We start from the raw sequence: 23,982 nt of genomic DNA, 5'->3' as shown, positions 1-23,982 counted from the left end.
GGTGCCCCTGAGCACTGAATATTAATAATAGAGTAGAGGTGGTTTATAGATCTAAGGACTGGGTGTGTGACAGTTCACAGATGCTAGTGGGTCTTTGAACTAGCAGTAGGGGAAGCATTCACGTGAGCATCTATTAAGAGCTAGTTGGGGGCTGATTACTGGCACTTCTTTGACACTTCCCGCGCAGAGACTGACCTGCTGTGGTGGCCTTTAGCCAACTAGTAACAAACTGTCAAGCTTTCTGCATCTCTCAGGGGGCAGCCTAGTTAGCTCTGTCTGACAGGCCTGCTTGCCTACAAGTGAGGTTTCAGCCCAGGGAGGGCAGAGCAAGCTCTAGAGGAAAGCTGTCATCTTTTTGTCAGACCACATGGAAGAGGAGGAGTACGAAACAGAGGCTTCCCCTCTTTCTCTCTCCCTCTCTCTCTCTGTCGCTCTCACCCTCTATCTATCTTTCTCTCTGTGTCAGTCTGTTCCCCCGGTGAAGATCTTCACTTTCTCAGTGCCTGTTATGCTCCTCTCAGCCTGGCTGTGCAGAATAAACAGGCGGGTGTCAGAGATTGAAACGGCAAGTGTCCCCCAGGAGCTCGGCCCGTCGTCGTGTTAACCCCTCACTGTTGCCTCCTGAGGGCCTCGGCAGAGATCCCAGTACGCTAGCTGAGAGTGACACTGAACCAGCCGGTCTGACGAAGGTGAGAGACGCTCCATGTGTCCTTCCTGGGGGAGAGATGAGCGTTTAGACCGCAGGGATGATGCCCACCACTCCACCTAATCCTCTTTTCCCAGACACTTCATTATCACCCGCACACTGCAGCCGCACTGTGTGTGCAGACAGATCTCTGAGGAGAGCCGCAGAATCTCACATGAAGGTGGGGAGAGAGGAAGGAGAATCGGAGATGAGGGAAAGAGGTGAGGAAAAGTGAGGGAGGAGAGAGATGGTATGAGGAAAGACAGAAGGATACACACAGTAAAGAGTGTGGTGGAGGTGGAGAACAGATGTCAGACGTAGTGGGTGGTAGCGAGAGGAAAACAGTTTCTGTTATGTCTCCTCATTTTCTTTTGCATATTCATGCATATTCACTACAGAAGCAAGGGACGGGCAAAACGGAGAGGGAGTCAGGGGAAAACAGGCTCTCCTCATCAAATTCCCCACTTTATCCAATGTAATACACAGATTGTTTCGTTGATTCAGTAACTTTACATTTAAATGATGATCATGTTTTATAGGCTAATGAAAACAGAACATATTTAATATGTCAGGCCAAAAAACAACCCTGCTTTTTGCTGCTGAGATGATTGTGCACCAAACCACTGTAAAAGAAATACTTAATTCCACAGGAGTTATATCAGTAATATAATTAATATCAATCATAAACACACCATCTCTGTGTTTAATCCAGTACATTCTGAGAAATCACCTTTAGACAGGGAAGTTTTTGATAGGAATAGGAGTTCGCAATTAAGACAAACCAATTAATACTGGGATATGTGTTTCAGTCTGTGTTGGGCATGTGCAGAGTTGTCTGCTGGGAGGAAGATTAATTTCTGAGTGGGAGAGTGCAGCAAAGCTATTTGAGCCCACTGAAACATGCTGGCTCTCTACGGCGAGACTCACATTAGCACATGCCATAATTGATGGAGGAGCATACTTAGCAGTAATAATGGGCATTATAGGGGGTGGTATCAAGACATTATTTTCAGAAAGCTCTAATTAAGCTTTTTGCTGTGGCTTTAGCATGGCATTGACTGTCCAATATCATCAGGAAGGGTTTCCAGGCTTCTGATAAACACAAGGCATGCCAATCAGCTTGTCCCAGGTCTCCCATGCGCAAGGAAAATAAACATGTTCATCAAACAGTAAGCGAGACAGAGCTCCTCTCCTCTGACTCTAGTCCTGGCCCTGATGAAACAGCAATCAGCTCAGTCCCATAGGGAGCCATTGTGTTTACAGTCGGTGAGTGGATGGACTGCTGCTTGCTAGGGGAGATTAGACCTCTGAGACCAGCTGGGACGTTCCCACCACTAGCCAGCTCCACCTGTGAAACTGCAAACAAGACCCTGTCCTTACCCCACAACCTCCACCTCCCCTTGGTTGATCAACGCCACACTGACACTTTCCCAAGGCTCTTCAGTCATCAGAGGATTGAGGGGATGGTGGCTCAAATATAAATAGAGAGAGAGTGTGTGTGTGTGTGTGCCTGCACCTATGTTGGTGGTGGCATGACAAGGTACACACAGCTGTAGTGGCAATCTCTGGGGGCGTCTGTTTGACCGACAAGAGGGCTAAGGTGTGTGTGTGTGTAGGGGGTTAGGGGGGGAGGAACTAGAGAAAACAATTGACCTTGACGCCATTCCTCCAACAACTTCACCTCCCAAGTTCACTCCCTCCCTCCCCAGTCTGTTTGAAGTTCACTCCTTTTTTTTATGTAACCTTCTTCAAAGGGCTCTCGCAAAAAGCCCCAAAGATTTGGCACAAATGTTGTTCACCAATGGTTGTTTTCAGATACCATGTAGCGTGTACTTTATAAAAAAAGTAAGCCTAAAGGAAATACTGCAGGATAGAGTGTGATTGTAAGCCTCAGCTGACAGCCCCTGGAACGTGTTTCTCCCCCTCGGTGGGCAGCGGAGGAAACCTCACCAAGCGTGACAATAACAGAATGCCAAAACATGGATTGGGCCAAATGAGCTGTGAACGCAAACAAAGTAGCGAATTTGTTCTGTGGTGTTTGGGGTGGACATGTGTCCCCTCAGCATGTTAAATACTGCACACGGTCTCACTGACAGACAGGCAGGCAGGCAGAGAAAAGGGGAGAATAATTAAGGAGAGATAGAAGAAAAAAACAGAGAGACAGGAGTTAAAAAGAGCCAAACAGAGCAGTAATGACAGTGTCAGCCCAGGGAGGTGTATGTTAATCGCTGTAGCACTGCAGAGTGTTTGACCGTGTTTGTGTAGGTCACAAACCTCAGGTGGGCAAGAGACATATAGCATATATGTCTCTTGCCCACCTGAGGTTTGTCGTGTCTTATGGTGAATTTTTTAAAGTGTGCTAAGCCAGTGCAATCTGTGCGCCGTTTTGTTTCCATGAGTTCTCCAGTGCCCCATGAGAATCTGCCTTAATTTTATTTTGTCTGTTTGCAACCCCATATTAATGCATGAGTATGTTAATAAGTTTGCGCTTTACTTATCTCTAAATGTGTGTCTGTTTCTATCTACTGCGTGTTCTTCCCGGGCCAGGCAGGGTGCCCACACTGTCTCGGCAGTCCTGAGCCTGGCACAGCTGTTAAATGTTTTATTTACTGAGCCTTGATGAGATAAGAGCCGAGTGTTTTGGAACGTCTGTCCGAGGACATCAGCATGCCTCTCTGTGTGCATGCTTCTTTTAAGTGCTGATTGGTCATTTGGCATCAGTCCCCCAACACCTAAATGGACTCTTAGAGCAACACAGGAAGGCCATAAACATAACCAGTCGATAGCGGGGCCAGTTTGAAAAATAAAATAAAATCCTCAATAATGCACAGCTCTTTTGAATTGTTCCACTGGGCTATTTTACAAATGGATTTTCAAACTTTTAAGTGTGTTGCTGCTTAGCCGTAGGAGCTTCACATTTTGTAGGGCTGGATTGTTGTGTAAATGGGAGCAGTTCTCTAACTCCCTCTGCCCACCATGTGAGACTATGGCAGACCAGTCAAGGAATCATAAGGGCCAAACTGCATGGAGAATGGATCTGTGCTGGGTGGCTTGTTAATTCTCCTGCCTGCTTCCTGAGGTGAATCACTCTCGATGCGGACGCTGCCTTTGATCATGCACAAAGCACATTACAGCGAGGTCTGCACCGGCACCCAACAGATGGCCATTAAATCATGCGTTTTATTTTACTGGAGCTTTTACATTCCTGCAAGATCTACGTGCTTTTATTACTGCCATTTAGGATGGCTACCATGCTGATTACAAACATGCAGAGGCTTTTTGTGAGTGTGCCGATGGAACTGGAGGAATAACAATGTGCATCCCAACATTGCATTAGTTCTTACTTACCACTCTTTTTTTCGTTTTGCAGGGTTTATTTGTACTCTCAGAGCACACAGAGGCGTAGGTGTTAGACAGGATTAGCCTGTGAATTTTTATTGATTACGGGAGTTGCTCTAAAGTGCTTTAGTATGAGCTCTTAACATTTTTTGCTCAGTATGCGTGGAAAGGTTTGTAATGTGTACAGTAAGTGTAAATAGTGTGAGGTGAAGCATGGTCTACTGAGAGGAAAGCCAAGTTCTGCCACCATATCATCAAAACATACAGCACCTAGTTCATCATCGGGGCAATAATGGCAGATTTCTCACCTCCAGTCAACTGTGGTGCAAAAGCTTGTTAATCTTAGTGTCAGTCAGCGCCATGGAGGCATAAAGGCCTAATTACCAAGGCTTGATTGGCCACTGAGCAGAATAGGAAATCCACCCTAATGATGTATGTCACCTGGTAGGCATTTAAATTGCTGACCTCTGCCAGCTACCTCAGAAGGGAAAGAACAGATGATCAAATCTCAAATACATTATGGTCTGGATTTGTGGTGGGCAGAAGGGGAAAGCTTGACGGTACAACTAGTACAATTGAAGGAGATGATGAAAGATGGTGATACAGCAGTTAGGCTATGTGTACTTAGTCTGCCTACTGAGCTAGTGGGCTTGAGGTTGGGTGGGATTCTGCTGCTTATAGGATCAAGTCTAGCATTTCCCCTGGATTTCTTCAAGATAGCTGTTTATCTGAACATATATCCAAAGATTTGGTTTCATCTGCTCCTGAGTGTCATTGTGCCAATGCAGAATTATCGGCTTCTGTTATTTTGATATCTTTTTAGTATTCTTTTAAAAGAACGTGGTTAAAATAGGGCTGTACAAACTGTTAGTAATTGTTTGTCTATATACTTACACTCATAAAGGCAGATACATTTGTGCCTCCCTCCTCAAACCCACACTCATTTGAATATGCATTAATTTGCATCAAATGTAAAGATTTATTGCAATTCAAAGTGTTGCAAATTAAATGTTTTGAAGCGCTCCCACACAAACTCCTACATCAAATCATTTTGTTGTTTTGGAGTGAGAATAGCGCTGCACCGTATATACCCTTTGTTACTCCTTTTAAATTAAAAGGCTAGATGAGGGACAAAGGCTGTGTATTATAGTGGCATAGGGGCCAAAGTTCCTGACATGGCAATTTGCTGTCTTTTCTTTTGGGTGAGTGGCGACAATAGGCCCCTGTAGGCTCATTCGGGTCCCCATGTACTGCAGTGTGAAAGCGGCCTGGCTTTGTGCCCCCTGGGTCAGTGCCGGGGTCTCCAGCATCTCAACTGATGAGCACTAATCTGGCCTCCTCGGCAAACACAAGCCTTTCTCTCTGACCTTCAAGCCGTGAAACACAATTTACAGAGGTGAAGGGAGGAGGGGGGCATGAAGTCACCATGCGGAGGGGGGAGGGGTTTTGATTTGTACACACCACACACAGTGAACTCAGTCATTTACCATGCAACACTTGCATTTATATTTAATTACAACCACAATAATGTGATGCCATTTATGAGTATGCACAGATTATATGGTATTGTAACACCAAGTACATAAAGAAGTATGTTTATTGATAAGATATTTCATGTCATTCTTAATCAAATCAATTTGTTCAGTTGATTTTGCATACACATAATATATTGATTTTACATTACCTCTACCATTCTGGGTGATGAGATATTGTAGGTAAAAAATTGGATCAGAAAGTTCCATAAGATTGTTTACTGAAAGCAGAGGAAGTGAATAGTGTCACTGCAAATATGAGTAATTGCTGTTTTGAAAAGTGTCCAAATTATCTGTCTGTGTGGCATAATTAAATTTCATACTGATATCCAAATTATTTCTAAATCCTCTGTTAATTAGATTAAACTTGCTTTTAGTCACTGTTAAAATTGCAAAATATATTTTGCTCAATATTCCATAAAGAAATTGATTAGATAAATCTGCAAATTGAATTATGCTCAGTTATTTTTTTTTATCCTAAATGAAGGTGTGATTCTGTCTGTTGACCTCTGATCTCAAGTCCTCACTGAAAGCTTCCCCCAGCAGTTATCAGCAGCCTGCTATTTTCTACAACTCACTGTGAATGTCCACTGACAATGTTCCCGACGCTTCCCGACTAGCTATTTTGGATGCTTTGTGGCCGTGGAATGGGTGTAGACAAATTCAGTGATAGGGGCTGTTCCAGAATAAAATTTGGATTGAACACTACTTAGCTTATAATTACATAAAAGTTGTTTATTTTTTACGTTCCACCCACCATCCGCTCCCCGCAATTTCAGAGACCTTCATCCATGCTGCTCCAAGTTTTGTCCCTATGCTCAAAAAGTGATGCATTCCATTTGTCAGCGCTTGCTCCAGACGCCCGAAATTTGCATAAAGTTGACTTGAGCTATTTTCACCACTCACCTTCCCACAATCCTCCACCAAATGTCTACGCCTGTCCTGTTCAAATGAACAGAGGACGTAACTTTGCGTGTGAATTTTTGCTGCCAGTGGAAATTCACCGTAAGTGAAGATGAACCTTAAAAACCATGTTGTCTTCAACTTGAGTATTGAGTCCCGAAATCACTCATCAATCATACAGCAACACCACAGGGCTGAAGAATGAAGTATGAAGTGACGTCTTTATAATTTCATCATTTCCCTTCTTCCAATGGGAATTAAATGCAACCTATTGCATGTTTGGAAAACCGTCAATTAAATTAAAGATAAAAATGTCCATACTGTAGGTTTTGCTGTTGTGGTGACACCAGGTTTTCTTCAGCATACTATCAGGAGTTTAATATTGACCCTGCCTGCTTTATTCTACTCCCCAGTATCCATTTTGGTGAGGGATTTGTGTTAACTCCTTATTTGATATTCATGGAAAATGTCTTCACCCGCATAGCTGTACAGAGCAGCTCTCCCCACATGCAGCTAATATCGAAGTTGATTAAAGAATTAAAATGGTCCATTTAACCCCTGACACAGGCGAAGCCTACCTGTGTGATAGTACCATTACTTTGCAGTAATTCCTGCAGGCAGCAGCTCGAATTGATCCCCTCTCAGCCATAAGGAAGTTTTAGTGCTGCTATGTGTGTGCTCAAAGCCCAGTTTAATAAAGCTAGCCAGTCACGAGCCGTTAAACCAGAGGAGAACAATAAATAAACAGAGGTGCTCTGTCCTGCCCCACCCCTTCCCCCTCCACCGCCACTTCCTCCTCCTGCTCCACCTCCACCTCCCTCCAACCACATGCCAGATGTGCTCTTTGCAGAGAGTCCAGCATCTCGCCCTGACTATCTTACATCTGGAGCCGGGCACTGCAAGCCATCCCGCCTGCCTTCGCATTGCACCGCAGGCTACTCACCCTTCAAGAGGACTTGATTGTCTCCCTTGGGAAACAAACAGACATCACATTAGAATGAAAAGTTGTTTTTTTTTAATCTAAAATGGCATGCTGCAAAGAACATCGATGTTTTTATTATTATGCATAAGCGAGGTGGTAGGAATGCATTATGAGGTTGCCGCCACAACACGGGCCATCAGCGAGGCAGATTGATGTTGAGGGGCCTGGCCGATGCAGATAGAGCTTATCTGCTGCAGGCCGGGATATGAAATCTAATCACACGAGTGCCAGGTGAGGAGGCGCAGCCACAGATGAGCCACTAACACACACCGTCTCACTTGTATTCAACAAATGGAGAGGAATTTCTCTCTGCAGGGGTGAGACAGGCGATAAGACAGCCTCAGACAAGAACTGTGTAACTCCATAGATCTGTCTTTCAGAGAGAGCAGAGAGAAATAGAAAGAGAGAAGGAGACGTGAGAGAGAAAGCAAGAAAGCATGAGAGAGAAAGAGAGGGATAGAAAAAGAGAAGGTTAGCTATGGAAAAGGTAAAGGAATTATCTGAAATGAAATCTCCTTAAATACTCCCAGCAGCCCAAAGATAATGCATCTCCTTGCTGTATCTTCTGCATTGTTGATTGACTATACTGTGATCGGAGTGCTGAGTTCTGTTTTTCTCTTTGCGTTTGGTGGTGGTGGATTTTTGTTCTGCATAGTATATCCTCCTAAGATATATATACACACACACACACATAGAGTCCCCTTATATGTATTAACCCAGGGATGCACAGTCACCCACAGCTTAGCACCACTGCGACCTTTAGGGGCTATTACTTTAGTAATATTTGTAGACGCCACAAATGAGCTTTTAGCAGTCCTTCAATCTCTCAAATCCTACTCTTGCTAGGCATTCCTTTCTCAAATAGCCCATCATAGTAGCACAGAACATCCATGTTCTTTTATTTCACAGGTTAATCTGTAATAAGATTTACACACTGGGTAGTTATTGGGCAAAAACAGGTTCTAACCATGCTGGTAATTCCCATAAGGCATGGTAAGCCATGGTTCATAAAGAATTGAATTGGTTGCTATAGCCGCTTTTCCACCGCATGGTACCAGCTCAACTTAACTCGACTCTACTCGCCTTTTTTGGTTTTCCATTGGGCAAGTACCAGGTACCAGGTACCATATTACCTGGTACCTGGTACTTTTTTTGGTAGCACCTCCACTATTCAGGGGGTACTATCTGCAGTGGAAAACATAGTGTTCGCTCTGGCTTTTTGTTTCGTAAATGTGCATGTAGATCACAAATAATGAAGTATACGCCAAGCATGTAGTGGACACATAAAATCTATTTTGCAATCTCTTATTTTAGACTTGATGCTACAATACCAAGTACACCAGCACAGGAAATGCTTGGCAATGGCCACAAGCAAGTATATTTCTATTCACTTAGTGAATTCTCACTGTGGTTTCTATGTAGCAAGCTTTTAACCTGATCAATGTTATTGTGGGACTATTTATAGGACCGTACAATGCATGGCTGTTTTAATGGTGGAAAGCATTTATGTAACACGAAATGGGCTACAAAAACAAGTGGCCTAGAATATTTGACAGAGCATGTGTGAGCATATGCCATGCTGTGTTTTCACTGGTACATTTTTAATGCCAGTCCTAAGTTATACAGCATGTACATAGAGAGCTGCACCAGGGCAAGAGAGCAGAAGTGAGATAGTGTGAGAAGGAGGATGACCCCTTCACCTGGTCAGAGATAGAGCCATCAGTTCCCTCTGGGGACGGCCTGCTGGACACATCACTATCTCCCTCTCTCTGTCCAGCATTCCTGCCCTCCACCGCTCGTCCACGCATCCTTCGGGCTCCCGCTGAACTGTCGACCCCAGAACTGGGGTGCTATGCCATCCATTTGCCAACAAGGAGATTGTTTTTCAGCCCTTGAAATTTTATCCTGGAAGATCAATGTTGCAGCTGGCCTGAGACATCCCAGTTCAGGGCACAGAGGGCCAGAGGGGGGTGAGGTCAGGGCCTTCTCCCAGGCTCCCTGCGGTGTGTTTGGGGAAAGATAGGACAGCCTGGAGCCGCTCTTCCCACAGACAGACAGGGTGGATTCCTCCACCAGGGCCTGATAAGGCCAGCTACCCTGGTTGAACAACCTTACTCCTACCTGATATTCTTAGGTCTTTCTAGCCATTCACTGTTATAGCACACAGCCGTTGGCTAGTAATCAACCAAGCCAACATCTGGCTTTGACCAGCCAAGCTGTTTTGGTTTGCAAACAAAGCAGTTGATGTAAAGATTCAGTCATTTGTTTACCATGCCTCCTGTGGGTAATACCACAGCACTGTGATGTTCCCCTCCCCTTCTCATTAAGTGATCTTCTGGCTAGTCAGATGAGATGTAATTTGGGAATCTGTACTTGCCAGGCAACCCTACATGGAACCATGGAACCACACCCCCCCCCCCCCCCCACACACACACCCCCCAACTTTTTTTTTCCCGCCTTTACAAAACTGGACTGAAGCAGAGCGATTTCATGCTTTCAGCTTAGTAATGGCATTATGCAAAAATACCATTACCCTGGAAAGGACACTCTGGTGTGTGGAAGCAGGTCAAGTGCTCATTTTGAAAAGGGGTATTCTGTGCAGTTTTACAAAACAGCACCAACAGCCATGTCTTCCTTACTCTCCTGTTTGAGAGCCATTTAAGAGGGAAACATATGGCAGGAATGATGGTGAATCAAGGTTTCTTGTAACTGCTGGTCATTGTTAGTTTTGTTGAAGAGGCACTCTAGACTGAAAGATCTTGAGATTCTCTTCAGCATGTTCCCCTCTCTGTCTGTCTCTCTCAGTCTGCTGCTGAGGTTTCGGTGAATGTTGCATAATGGAAGCGCTGCAAGGCTCTTTGTTTGCTCAGGTGCTGCTCTTCGACTATTGGCGGATAATGGAGGAACTGTTTAGAGACAGATGTTCCCTCTTCATCTCACTCCTCAGTTTGACCCTCTCAGGAAACAAACAGAGGGAAACAAAGCGCAAGATCACTTAAACCTAGCTACGCTGTCCCTCGGCCCTCTGCACTAAACCACCAGGGACAATAACATTAGCTGTGTACATGTGAAATCTTTAATCTGACCTATTTGTTTGCTATAGTTTTTTTTGGAGACAGGGAAGGACCAGAGACAGCCTGTCTCAACGACAGCAGTAGACATCCTGTTGCTTAAGCCTTGCCCCTGCAGCATAGATGGACCTACATCAATCAACATTTCTTTGGCTCAATAAAAGAAAAATATATCCCAAAGCTCCATGTATGTTTGATAAACATAAACATTCATAGACCTGGACAGCAGCAAGCAGAGGCTTATTTTTAGGTTGGCGCATGGCACACTTTTCCAGGAGTGTTTATTAGTTATGGGTCACCTTGAAGGCAGAAGAGTGGATGGGGGGGCAATCAATAGCTAAGCCAATAAGGAAGCAGAGGCTAAGGTTAAGAGGGTAATCCTTGATGGTAAAGCAGGAAATCTATAAAATAAATGATTCCTGCACTCCTGGAGGTCGGGGAAGGCTATTTATTGGACCAAGTTTGGGAGCACACACTGGGTTACATCAGAAAGAAAAAGAAATAGACTAAAACAACCTGAACAGATGGCAATTTGCAGGAAATGTTACAAAAACCATTGCAACATGTTTTTCTAAATCCTCTGCTAAAATTTGAACAACAGCCATCAGATAGTCAGATAGCTAAAACTGCATGGAGGGAGATTGGCTGGGCTGGTTTGATGTACGAGACATTGCCTGTGACTCCAGAGGTAGCAATTTCAAGCTACATGTCAGTTGAGTTGCTTTTCAGCAGCCAAAAGTATAACACTGAGAAAAGTTTATCTTTTTGTAAAGCAAAACATTTGAACCTGACCCGAATCTTAACTTTAACCTGAACCACAGTTGTTTTTTATGACTAACCCATTCTTGTTACCTAATTCTAACTACAGCAACTCTGTCCTTAACCCTAAGCTTAGCCACAGTTTTTGTACTTGTGTAAAATTCATGAATAAAATATAAAAATTAATTGGTGAAATAAAAAATTTGTAGCGATTTTTAGCATTGCAGCATTGTCAATGGTATCAAGGTTACACAGTCCATACAAGATTCACTCGTTTACTTCTAGCTGCAACCTTATTTTCAAAAGTAATTTTTGCTGAGCATGCATGGTCTTTTTCAGCAACACCTAGTTTCCCATCTGGGATTAGGTGTTCGATTCCCACTGGGACCATCCAGGCTAAAAATGTATGCACTCATGGAACTGTAATGCGCTTTGGATAAAAGTTCCCACCAGATAGCATTTATGTACCAACGCTACACACATTCACACCTCAGAGTTGCCCACTAAAAAAACAGTTAGGGGTAAATGCCTTGCTCAAGGGCAACTTGGTGGTAATTGTTGAGGCGGGGGAGAGGATTATTCATTCACTTTACCAGATTTTCTCAGCCAGTCTGGGAATAGGTGACCTTCCAGTCACAGTACTACTTGTCTAACCTTGAGGCTGTTGCCTGCCGCTGTTGGAGAAGTACTTTTCTAGTACTTTTACTTGTAAACCCTCCACTAAATCATATGCATTCGTTTCTGTAAGCTCACTATTAATGCAATAATGAATGCTTGTTTTGCTGAAAACTAAGTATCTAATTTCACCTGGTTAGCTGCGTGATGATGTGTGTTGCAAAACGATCCTTAAATGTTTCCTGTCCAGAAGTAAAGGCAGTAAGGATGTCTTTATGCTGAGTTTTTAATTGAGCAGCAGGGATGTGTGAAGTGCTAATGGTTTTTTCAGTACCATACGTTAAGACTCTGAGCATGCGCCGTCTGACCTGTCAGTGAAAGCATCAGGGCAACATTTCCCTCAGTAAATAATTTACACCACCATTCTCCCTTACGCTGAGCTCTATGCATATTGATACAAGCAATTTGTTCCCTCATCTTAGCACTCAGGTTTATTCTATTGAGGAATGCATGGCGTACTCTATGCATAATGGCCTTGCTCAGCCTGGCTAACACAGCTGGTTACAGTAGCTGGAGAACAAATGTTTCCCCCTGTTTTGTCACACTACCCTTTTGCAAACTGTATGTTACGAGAGGATATTGCAGCCTTCATTACCCTATATTCTAGAGATAGAAACATTTTACACTGTACCTGGACTACTTGTATGTCCGGTATTGACGTATTTAGACTAACCACAGCATGACTGAACAATTTGTGTTAAAGTACACAGAAAGAAATCATGAGTCATACAGCCCATGGCTGGTTGAATAATCAAAACATTACCAAGAATGCCATATCTGGACCAAAATCAATGCAGACAAACCCAAAACTGGGTAGAGGGCAGGTGTATTAGAATTTAGTAATTTCTTTTAATGGGTATGTGCATTTTCTGAGCCATTTTTTTTTTCATCTAAGCCTGTAAAAATGTTAGATTGACAATGGAGAAAATATGGTTTCATCTACAGTATATCCCTTAACTGAAAGAAAGCATAGCATGCTAGTAGCAAGTTAGTGTCCATTTCAGCTCTCTGGAAAGTAGCTGACAACTCTGAAACAACATCAATAATACATAAGCACAGCAACTCTCTTCTCTCTTTGTCAAAGCAACCTGACCTTGTGCTGGACAAGCTTTGTCCCTCTGTCTCTCAACACATGTTGCTTTCTTTCTGGCCAGCTACATGTGTTATCCATTTTTCTTCTACAGTAGTGTTTTGTTCAGTAGCCTGAGTGGCCAGGCAGTAACCGAGTGTCAGCTCATGTCAGTCGCAGCTTCAATGAGTGGCTGGGTGTCTTAAGGTGCTCCAGTTAGCTCGCTGCCCAGAGATGGCTGCTTCCACTCCACAAAGCCTAAGCTCCCAAACATCCCATTAGCACCTGCTAAGTCAACCCGAAACTTTTGAGGCCAGCCTGACTTTGTGCATGTAATTACTCCCTCTCTTGCTGTTTAAACCCAAAGACCTCTTATTCTCCGTAAAGGCAGTTGGCTAGGTCATTGAAGATTACTGACTTAACTTTCGCTCTCATTCATTAGGAAAGCCATTCAAATGAAACAATGCCTTAGACTTAAGGCACTGTTAGTGATTTTGTTTTCCCCGTCACTCCACACTTGAAAATTAACATTCATCTTTTGAGTTATTCTAATGAGTCATGAGTTATATTCATTTAAATATACACTATGGGAGGGATAATACAGGGTGATGAAAATGTTATATAGGCTTCTTCACTATTATCTTTTGGCTATTTAGCTCTGTTGCAATACTGTACTGTAACAGCTTCCTCTCTGCAGACCTTAGGAACTTGCACCTGCCAAATCAGACTCTCAATCAGCTGATAAAATCATAAAATATTCCTTTTGGTTGGCACCAAAGCTCCTCACAGTACTGTGATTGTAGACGTTTATACTGCAGGATACACAGCAAATGAACCTGTCAGTTTAAGTGCCATGCTGTAGTTATTGAGCTACATAAGATAATAATATAATTATAACTCAATGTTAGATGGGAAATTTCTGGCCCATCTCAAAATAAATACTGCATTCATTTACACAAAACAAACTGCTTTGTTAGTTCACTCTTGTAACCAAGATATTTTTTCCATACTGCATTTGCGAAGGTCATTATTTTTTTAAGCTAGCGGCATCGCTGACAGGCCCGCTAGTGTGACTTTTCTTAATGAAAGAATAGGCAGATCAGTGTTTGGTGGTTGCATTGTAACATCAGGACAAAACAGTGTTATTTCATTGCTAAAATGATGGTGCATAAATAAAATACATTTAGAATGGTAAGCTTGCTGGAGGAGACCATTATACAAAAGTGACCCCTTTAACCAAGTAGAATTGAATATTCATCTAGACCATGTGATAGTACATTATAACATCTGTACATTTGTCTGCATATATTGTTGGATTGGTCGGTTTATGTAACTGACTGAAGAACTTGTATGTTTTTTTCACCCTGTTTTCACTAATTTTGAAAGTTTGAACCACCAGTGTTTCAGGTTTTTCAGAACTGTGTGTGCGAGGTAACACTCCATCAATCAACTCATCATGGCTAATTTCACCGTCATTCTAATCTTATTAAAAAAATGCGTGCCAGATGCGAGCGGCCTTCTGACACATGATTTTGGATGATGTTAAATGTCCTCATGGACTGATGTGTCCAGGGGTTAAGCAGGGTTGTTCTGATCAACCTCCGACACCAGGGTCATTCATAGGGTTGTGCCCCGGGCCGGCTCCATTGATAAGGGTCGCTGAAAGGGTCATCCCTGCTCCCTCTTTAGTTCTATTCAATTACAGCACCAGCAGCTGAATCTGTGCCTGTTGTTCATTGGAACATTAATTGTGCTCATTGATTGGCATGTAGCTCAACTAAGTGTCCTCTGAACAGCACACAATGACTGGGTTGTTTTCCCATCGTGACAGACAGTCATTCTGTTGTCAGCTCTGAAATAAAAGCTTGTAGCACACATACTTTGAAAAAAAAAAGTATGCTATAAATCAGATGGGCTGCACTGTCTGCAAAATATGAGGACACACTCAAGCAGCTTTTCTGTATGCCTTTAGCCTACTATTAGGTCCCATATCCTGGCTGCGATATTTCCGTCAGTGTAGGTGAGGGGTTGCCCGGCATCACTTTGGAGTGATTTCCAATCATCCACTCGATTTGCAGTCCATGAGAGAGGCACAACCTGTTATTGTGCCCTCCACCGGAGCACATCTAGTGAAACGACCTTGTTGAGACAACTTTTTCCTGAACAGGATTAATACACCGTATTTAAGGGAGAATTTCGCTCAGTTAATCAGTTTTTGTTAAGCACTATCTTTGAAATGTTAAACATATTGTAACAGTATGCTAACCCACAGGCTTTTTCTGAGTGGCTGATTCTTTGATTTATGAATTTGATTATGTGTTTATTTTGTTTTTCTTGTATGCTTTTAAATGTGGAAGCTTTCTGTGTAGTGTGTAGGTTGATTGAATAATCTGAGACAAACCTCTGTGTATCAATTATTTGCTATCTTTAATTATTATTTAACCAAAGGGTCTTAAAGCAAAACCCTCCCAATTTTTGTTTTTGTCAGCTCTCAAACAAAATTCATTTGTTCATTAGCTGCCAAGTCATGATTTAAAGAACAAAAGGGTGGAGAGTGGGTGAACCAAGATGATTAAAATGTCTCCCCAAACCCTGTGTTTTGTAGCTTTTATCTTCTTGCACGTGTCTGCTTTTTACTCAAGTAAATAATTGGAAAGTATTGTTTTTGTTTTGCTTTTCAAATAATTAACTGTAAAACTCTTTGATTTCCAAATAGCCTACATTTCTACCAAACCACTATGTGCAAGGCATGATGTTATATATGGTCATCTTTGTGCTTATAGCATGTTATTATAAGATATGATTAGTATGTGTAATTGTTTGTGCAGATGGGCTTCAACTTGTTTTTCTTCTCAAACCAGACTTATTAAAATACACAATTATCATGTATTTTAGAGTAGCCTGTGCACCCTAGCTTTTGAATGCAACTTCACAGAGACTCAGTTTCAGAACTGGGACAACACCCCCACCCTTTTGAAAATCTAATTAAACTAAACTAGTTTTTATCTGTTCTAAATGACTTCAGAGAGCCATTCATTACGCCTGCCCTCCAGTCCTGTCACAAATATACTCCAATATTACATTTATTTAATAAATAGGTTACTAAATGTTTTTTCCTTTTTTCTTTTCTTTTTTTTTTGTTGTCTTCCCTTGTGTGCGCTTTATGGCACTGAATAACATCTTTCAGCCGATAGAAGATAACTAGACCTGAAGAAAATGGCCGTGCCGGCTGTAAGCACTTGTGGAGACAGACATCCTTGATGTCACCATTTTCATTGAACCTTTTAATCTAGCTTGCTGCGAGGCCACCAACCCAATAAGGCATTTCACCTTCCCCACCTGATATGATGGAAGTATAACCAAGTGATCAATGAAGGGATTTACGCTTTGCCTCCCGACTTTTCTTTCGCTCAGCAACCATAGCAACAGGACCAGGATAAATCTTCTATTTAGTGCAACGACACAAGAATCTTCCTTGGATTTGATCATCTCGTCTGCTCTATTCTCCATTCCCCCTCTGCCAAGCTCCAGCAGAAATGATCAGAGAGGCAGTTAGGAGGAAAAAGAGAATTGAATCTCCTGCCTCATACCTAGCTGTAGTAAATGTGATGTGAATGGAAATAGAAATTATTACCTATTTGACTTTAATCAAGATGCCAGGCTCATCTTCTGCTCTGCTGAGATGGAGAGGGATGTGCACATCAATTCTCAGGATGAAATACTACAATAGGATTCAGTAGCAGGTGTGTTGACGTTGTAGTGGTGCCATACACATTAAATGACTGGCAGAGTCACTTAGTTTCATGTGTATGCAATGAAAGAGACTGTCATGCGAGACTGGGTGGATTTTCCAAAGATCGTGAAGTGGAACATTAATTGGGCATATGCAGTTATTTGTCTTAAATCTTTTTGAATAATGAAAATCACATGGTTGTTTGGTCTTTCACATTTGAGGGACAGACACTTCAATCCTCTATACCTGGGCACTATCAAACTGCGGTAACACTCAGTTTCCAACTCGGTCCTTTTCCTCATCTTTCTCTGTGCCGTGAGTGAGTTGGTTTATTGGTGTTCCTCTCTTCCATCACACTGCCTGCTCCAGGATTCCCCTGCTAATGGGAGCGATGGCGATGAGATGGCCATGGCTCCTGACAGAGAAGGATGGCTTCCAAGGAAAAAAGAGATCATTTCAACACTGTGTAGAGTGAGGCTGCTCTGCAGTGCGGCTGCACTGGCCACTGCCTGTTGATTGATTTGCATTGCAGATTGCATAGACTTGGAGAGGACCTGGCTGGCTCTCCAGGCTGACACTGTCTCAAACCCAGCACAATCCCTGGCTAGTGGCCCAGTATGTTGCTCACCCTTTCATTAATATGAGAGTGTCACTACACCTGCCCACCAGACACAACAGTTATGATGAATTCAAGTAAATCAGTCATGGCATCTCAGTGGTAAATAGAGTGCTAACCAACCAGTGACATTTGTTCTCCTCTGTTTGGCTTTTCGTCTCCACAGTAACTGCCTCACTGTTACTTGCCTGGAGTTTTCCTCTAAAATAGACTGCTGCAGGCAGGAGGGCAGAATGTTTGGCTGGCAACTCACAGTACAACTCGATTTGGATACTATGAGTCATGATTTGGTTTGGTTTCACGACAGTTTTGACACTGGACAATTAACTATATGTATATTTTACACATTTTACTGTTTATGATGGCAGTACACTGAACAGATGCAAACTATACAATGTATCAACTGCATCTTCTGATACAAAACTCTTTGCAGTCCTTTTATGGTTTTGGAGACAATTTGACCCAACATCTGCATTTGCTTTGATATTTTACTTAATTTTATTAGTCAGTGCTGTAGAACTGTATAGTGAACTGTCAATAATATGTAAAACACATGAGGTAAGCAATGGAAATGTTTTTACATTTGTGTGCCCCATTGCATGAAACTAAAAGCAATATAACTAACACTTAACACTTAAGACTATACATTTGACATGTATATTTTGCAAATGTGCAGTTGAATGTAAACAAAATGCCAGCAGGCACAGTTTTGACACCCACAGGAGTCAAGTTCTTGATAAAAGAAAGAAACAACATCTGCCCTAGTTTTACAGATGCAAAATATAGCAGGCTGCAAGCATCAATGAAGAATCAATTCTGTATTGAGAAAAACTAAATCTGAATGTATTTGTGTATAGATTTTTTCACCCAGCTCTAGTGTACATTATATTAGTATAATTGTGATCATAAGTACCTTCTAGCTCTAATTTGTCACACTGTGTTTTGTGTGAAAAAGAAAGGGTAGCCTTGGCCCAGAAATTCAAAACGTGTTACTGGAAGGCTTTGTTTTTCAATTTCAAATTGATTGACATAGCCCTTAACACATAAAATGAATATTAGACAGGTAAAATATGTTGAAAGTATTTTGAGGCTTCAAAGGCTTTATTTGAATTTGGATTTTTAAGCATTGTAATAAAGCATACTTTCATTTTTGGCTGGCAAAGTTGAAAAGGCTTATTTTCCATTTGCTATTTACCTGCCTCTTGTTCTTCAGAGTACAGCATACAATGCACACACTGGGATTCAGGCCTTTATTCTAGCTTTAAAAGAAAATAACAATGTTGTTGATTTTATGGGTTTTTTTTAACCAATATATATATTTTTTTTTCTGTACCTTACAGAGAAAAAGACAACCGTTAACAAACAAGAACACAAACAACTCAGACATATCAGATGGTCACAACAAACTCCTGTCTCAAAGAAAACAAAAAAAGAAGCCCACTTCTGTTGAGACAGCCTGCAGGTAGTGTGTTTCAGGGCCAATATAGCTTTTAAATATGGATCCCAGAGCTTGTAGAATATATTTGACACGGAGTGTAGCATGCAGGTGAGGAATTCTAATAGCATACAATCTATAATTATTTTATGCATGTTTTCCTTGGTTGGTGTCTTTTTGCTAATCCAGGATTACAGAATAGTTTTCCATGCTGCAAATTTTAGCAAGTTATACAGCCTTTTGTAGCACTTATCAAGGAGCTTTCTGTCAGGGAGGCCAAGAGTAAGGCAGGGAGGATCTGCATCGAGCAAATATTACACTCCGTTCCTGCACAGTGCCCAACCACAAAAATGCTGACCAGCCAGTTATTTTTTAAGCAACTCTATGATTTCTCTGCTACTTGAAGACCGACCTCAGGCTGCTGTTCAATATACAATTTATAGCCTATTGTGAGATAGGTCAAAGGTGCATTGACTCGTGGTGTTCATCTCATCCCGTTCAGGCTGAAACTCCATACATCTAGCTGGTTTCACAAAGTTATGGAAGAAGCATTTCAGTTGACATTGTTTTTTTGTTGTTGCTTTTGACTCATAATGTCAGCAGCAAATGACCTTTCAGTTAAAGACACCAATCCCCAAGCAGAGGTCCACTGTGAAACCATATAGTTGTATTTTAATGCCGTTTTGCCATGGAACTTTTTAAGCTATCTAGTTCTCTTAACTTTGATTTTGAATATTCCTGAAGAGTTGTGAGGGGTTATGTCAACCTTGCTGCCCATATGCTACAGTAGCCGTTTCAACAAACTGTGACTCAGTGAGGTCAATTCCAGACAGATTCTAATCACAGTGAAACCTTAATTTGAATTTATAGGCAGCAATACTAATTACTGTTTGACACCATTTCTGGACTGAAGTGTTATTGCTACCTAATGATGAAAATATAAAAATCTGAAGCTCAGTGGAATAATAACAATGCCATGCAGTGAAAAATGCCCTTGGGATAATTTGAAATAGAAGTGTAAATTAAATGACTGTTTTCAAAGAATTCAGTGTCTTCCAGTATTTACTAGGCTATTTTATGACACGGTATTGGAGTCAGGCAGTCTTTAGTATAGAATACCCACCGAATAAAATTGAATAAAACATCCAGTGAAACACAGAGAAGCCTCTGCTTGGCGTCCCCAGACGGAGAGAAGAGCCGAACCTCTGGACCCAGCCCCGTTGTCTATGAGCTGCACTGGCACTTCCAGACTGATTGGTGTTTACCAAGGCTGTGCCAGGTCTCTGCGCTGGCCAGCTTTGTGTTTGCCCCTTTCTCTATTGACTAAACCCCCGGCAGCACTGCTAAATGCCAAGACCCCGCTTATACTCTGGAAAGGGTCTTTGTCTTTGCTATAAGAAGAGCAGAGCACTTCTGCAGTGAAATCCATGTGTGCGCGTGTGTGAGTTAGGAATTGAGGAGTTCACCGAAGGACTCCGGCATGATCCGCTCCCACCAGTCGCCGCTCCTTTCCCTCATCCAACGGTCTGTCGTCGTTTCTGTTGTCTTCAATGAAGGTTGTAAAAGATGATCCTTTCGGCCTCAAATGCAAAGTAAATCCAGGCTGTACAGTATCACGTCTAATGACCCTACGCCTGCCATGTTTGTTTCTGTTTTCAGTGCCACCTCCCCACCTACTCGCCTGCTTTGCATAGTGCATGCAAAAAATAAGATGTGATCACAGTGTGGGCAGAATGCAGACAAGGTGAACACATAAATACTAGGTGTAAATGATCAGATTGGTCATTATGCAGATAGTATATTTGGATACAGATCACATTTTAATAGCAGGTGTAAATAGGGCCAAACCTAGCTTCTATGGTTTATGAACATACTCTAAATTGTGTACTAAACAGTTAGCATGAACTCTAGCAAACTAAGTAAAAACTAGACTAAAGGGGTGAAACCGATGCCAGTCTTCTTGTTGCATCACACAACATTGATCAGAGTTTCTTTGACCAAAAGTCAATCTGCTTCCCTAGCTTTTCAGTCAGACATGTCTGACTGTGAAATGACTATGAAACTGACTATGAAACTATGACTGTGAAAACAAAATGAGTGATGCAACACTTTTAGTCCCAAACTGAGGTGTATCAAAATGGTATTTTTTATTTTAGTTTTTTCTGCTGTGTGTGTGTGTGTCTTGTCCTTTTCACTTTTCACTTTTTTTTTTTAGAGGTATAGGCAGCCTTGATATGCAAAATAATCAGAATTAATAATATCTTAATCTCCTCTTTAATGGCATCAGCAATTATGCCATAAACGGATTTGATATATCCTGCCTTTCTTTGAGACATGAAAAATGGATCATAACCTGCTTAAGAGGCTGTAGAGGAATCATCAGATTAGCTCCAAAACAAAGAACGCAGCCCGCTATTCTTTCAACATCCATCACTGCTGTCGCACTGCTTAGATGACATACATGCTTACCTGAGAGATTTAAAGCCAGAATTAATAACTAATATCCTGAGAGGTGAAGGTGGACTGTATAGTGAGTCCATACATCATCTCTGGAAGGTCAATAGCTTCCATCATAGGCCCAAGAATGATCAACAACTGATATCCAGCTATACCAGTTGTGATACAGAAACTGGACTATGCTGGTATATTTTCCATAAACTGTGTAATGTTTGCAAGCAGCCATAACTCTTTTTGTTGTTATCAGAGATTCTGTACTCGGCTTTGGCATTAATCCCCAAACAAAAAAGTCATGACAGTGAAAAATTATGTGTTTTTGAATTTTAGCTACTCTCTCACTCCATTGATAGTAAACACTCATTTGCACTCAAGCTCAAGAGTGGAGAAACTGAAATTATATTCAGTCATTATGCTCCTTTTTCACAAGAAGCTTGGCCAGGAGAATATCTTTTGTTGCCAAATACCCGTATCCGCTGCTGTTTTCTTTGCTTCCTTGTGTACTTCATAGAAACATTTGGCTTGCATATGTGTGGGTTTTTAAATTAAGGGCAGTAGGCCAAGCTGTGAACAAGCAGCTATCTGACTCCTGTCACTCTGGAGGCCATTATATTGTTCCGTTTGAATTAGAAAGCCTCCTCTCCGGGGCAAGGTGGGTCCTGCATTGGTGCATGGCTGACCAGCGGATAGCAGAGATAGGTCCCTTCAGTGAAATGGCTGAACGGGGGGGTGACCAGGCATCCTCTTCGTTATTGGACTCCTCACTGTCACTCACAGAGGCGGGAGTGACAGGAGACCCCATTACCCTCCCAGATTCACCTCCATCCCCCGGCAATAGGGCAGCTTTTACAGTCACCACTGAGCTGGAGGAGACAAAGAAAAAAACGCTTCATCAGTCTCATTAACATACCCCCCGCCCCCGGTTTACTCCTGTCAAACTCAGAGCTCTTTACTGCTGGCATACGCACAAACATGATATTTTCATCCATTCAGACCAAAAATAATACTTTGAATGGGATAGATCTTTTCCACAGTTCTGAGAAAAGCCTGCTTTTGAAATGGCCGGTAAGTATGTTAAAGCCGCTCTTCCCCAGAGAAAAATTATCTACTTAATTAAAAGGACCAGCAGGAAAGGCCTGGAATCATGACGGTATAATTATAAAAGCCCCATTTCTGTTAATCCTTGGCTCTGCAGCAAGGAGCCTTGCATAGTGGAGCCAGGCCATGGCCACTAGTTAAGCGCTGGGACCACACAGGGCTTTTACAAGGAGAGGCAGTGGGAGGACGACTGGGTCTTTAACTGAGGATGTGGGGAGCTGAGAGGGAGCACAGAGGTCCACTAGAGGCTTTTTACTGCAATGGAGTCTGGGGAGCAAGGCACAGCAAGATCATTTATGAAGGACATGGAGTCAAGAGGCAAATCACGGGAATGTTTATCAGTCAGGTCTATGAATAGTGTGCCAACTACTGATGCATGGTTTGAGTCATGGGGGAATAGAGCTGTAGTACTGTAGTTGTGGCTACTGTAGATCAAGCAATCATGAAATCAATGCATTCACCTTCATATCAGCAGCGAATATTCTGTTGTATTATATTATGTAGTGAATATACTATACAAGCACCTCCCTGGCTTATTATACTGGGGCATAATCATCACAGAAGTGTCAACGTTTATGACGATTGGGGTAAGAGTCGTGATCCGACAGACTGTGGCATATTTGTGATATTTACCGAACAATTAGTCAGGGCCGGACAGCAGTGCTGAGGTTGGTGTTTGGATGGAGGTGGACTCTGGGTTGTGCTGGCGCCTCTCAGCGCAGGGCCTTTGATTTGTGCCTCACAGCTGGGCCTGGGGAAGACGTTTCAGTGGGCAGCTGCGGACGCTTAATCTCCCCTGCGCTGACACAGGCTCAATTAATAGATAGCACACTTTGGGAGTCTGCAAGAAAGTTGTCAGGGCCCCGTCAGATAAATCACTGGAGAGGATTCCACGCTGGCCGTCCCAGGCTCTGGCCTCAGTGGCCCGCTTGCCTTTGTTTGCTTAGCTTTAGTTACAGAAGGATAATGATTTTATGGCAGTGATGCACAATGGGGCTTCTTTTTTTTGGCTAATGCTTTGATTTTCTTGAATAATATGGTTTAGAAGAGTCTCCAAAATTACATTTCTTAACAGTCAAGCGCAATTGTTGAATAGCATTTGAGAATTGGAAGCACTTAGAACTTAAAGGCTAATACAGTCATTTTACTCTTTCATATCCCTTAAGTCAACATATAAATCTAGTTTAGATTTAAAAGAATAAATAAATAAATAAACCAAAAAAATCCAATCTCTCCCAAAATACCTTTGCTGGAGGAGCATCATGAAAGACAAATATTCACACGCTGTACCCACTAGCTGTTTTTCACAGTTTTTATTCAATTTTCTCTCCTTTTAATCATCTTGTTTACAGTTTCACCATAATGGAAAATGGATAATTATCTGGAGAACTCTGGTAATCTCCTATGAAAGAAAAGAAAAACACTTACCTATGAATGTATTGATTTTGTGGCTTAACCTTAATTCATTCATGCTTTTTCCTTTCCCTGGCAGGCACCACTGTGATGTTTATAATGAAAGTCCCAAATTAATTAAAGTTTTGCACGTCTTAAAACCCAGCTCTCAATCCCACTGACTATGTGGATAGAGACTATAGACACACATAGAAAAGTAGAGCTACTAAATAAACAGG

The 23,982-nt window shown here is 42.1% G+C and overlaps 1 protein-coding gene across 1 annotated transcript in view; it reads left to right on the top strand.

Moving 5' to 3' along the window:
• The window catches only part of macrod2 (mono-ADP ribosylhydrolase 2), a 245,342-nt gene that overhangs the window by 127,302 nt on the left and 94,058 nt on the right, over positions 1 to 23,982 (top strand). The window lies entirely within an intron of this gene.

The sequence above is a fragment of the Centroberyx affinis genome, unplaced genomic scaffold (genome assembly GCF_046629955.1).
Source record: "Centroberyx affinis isolate AG114_WGS23_722 - 3 ecotype Tasmania unplaced genomic scaffold, CSIRO-AGI_Caff_v1 ptg000171l_1, whole genome shotgun sequence".
Taxonomy (NCBI): domain Eukaryota; kingdom Metazoa; phylum Chordata; class Actinopteri; order Beryciformes; family Berycidae; genus Centroberyx; species Centroberyx affinis.
This window is presented reverse-complemented; position numbering and strand designations above follow the sequence as displayed.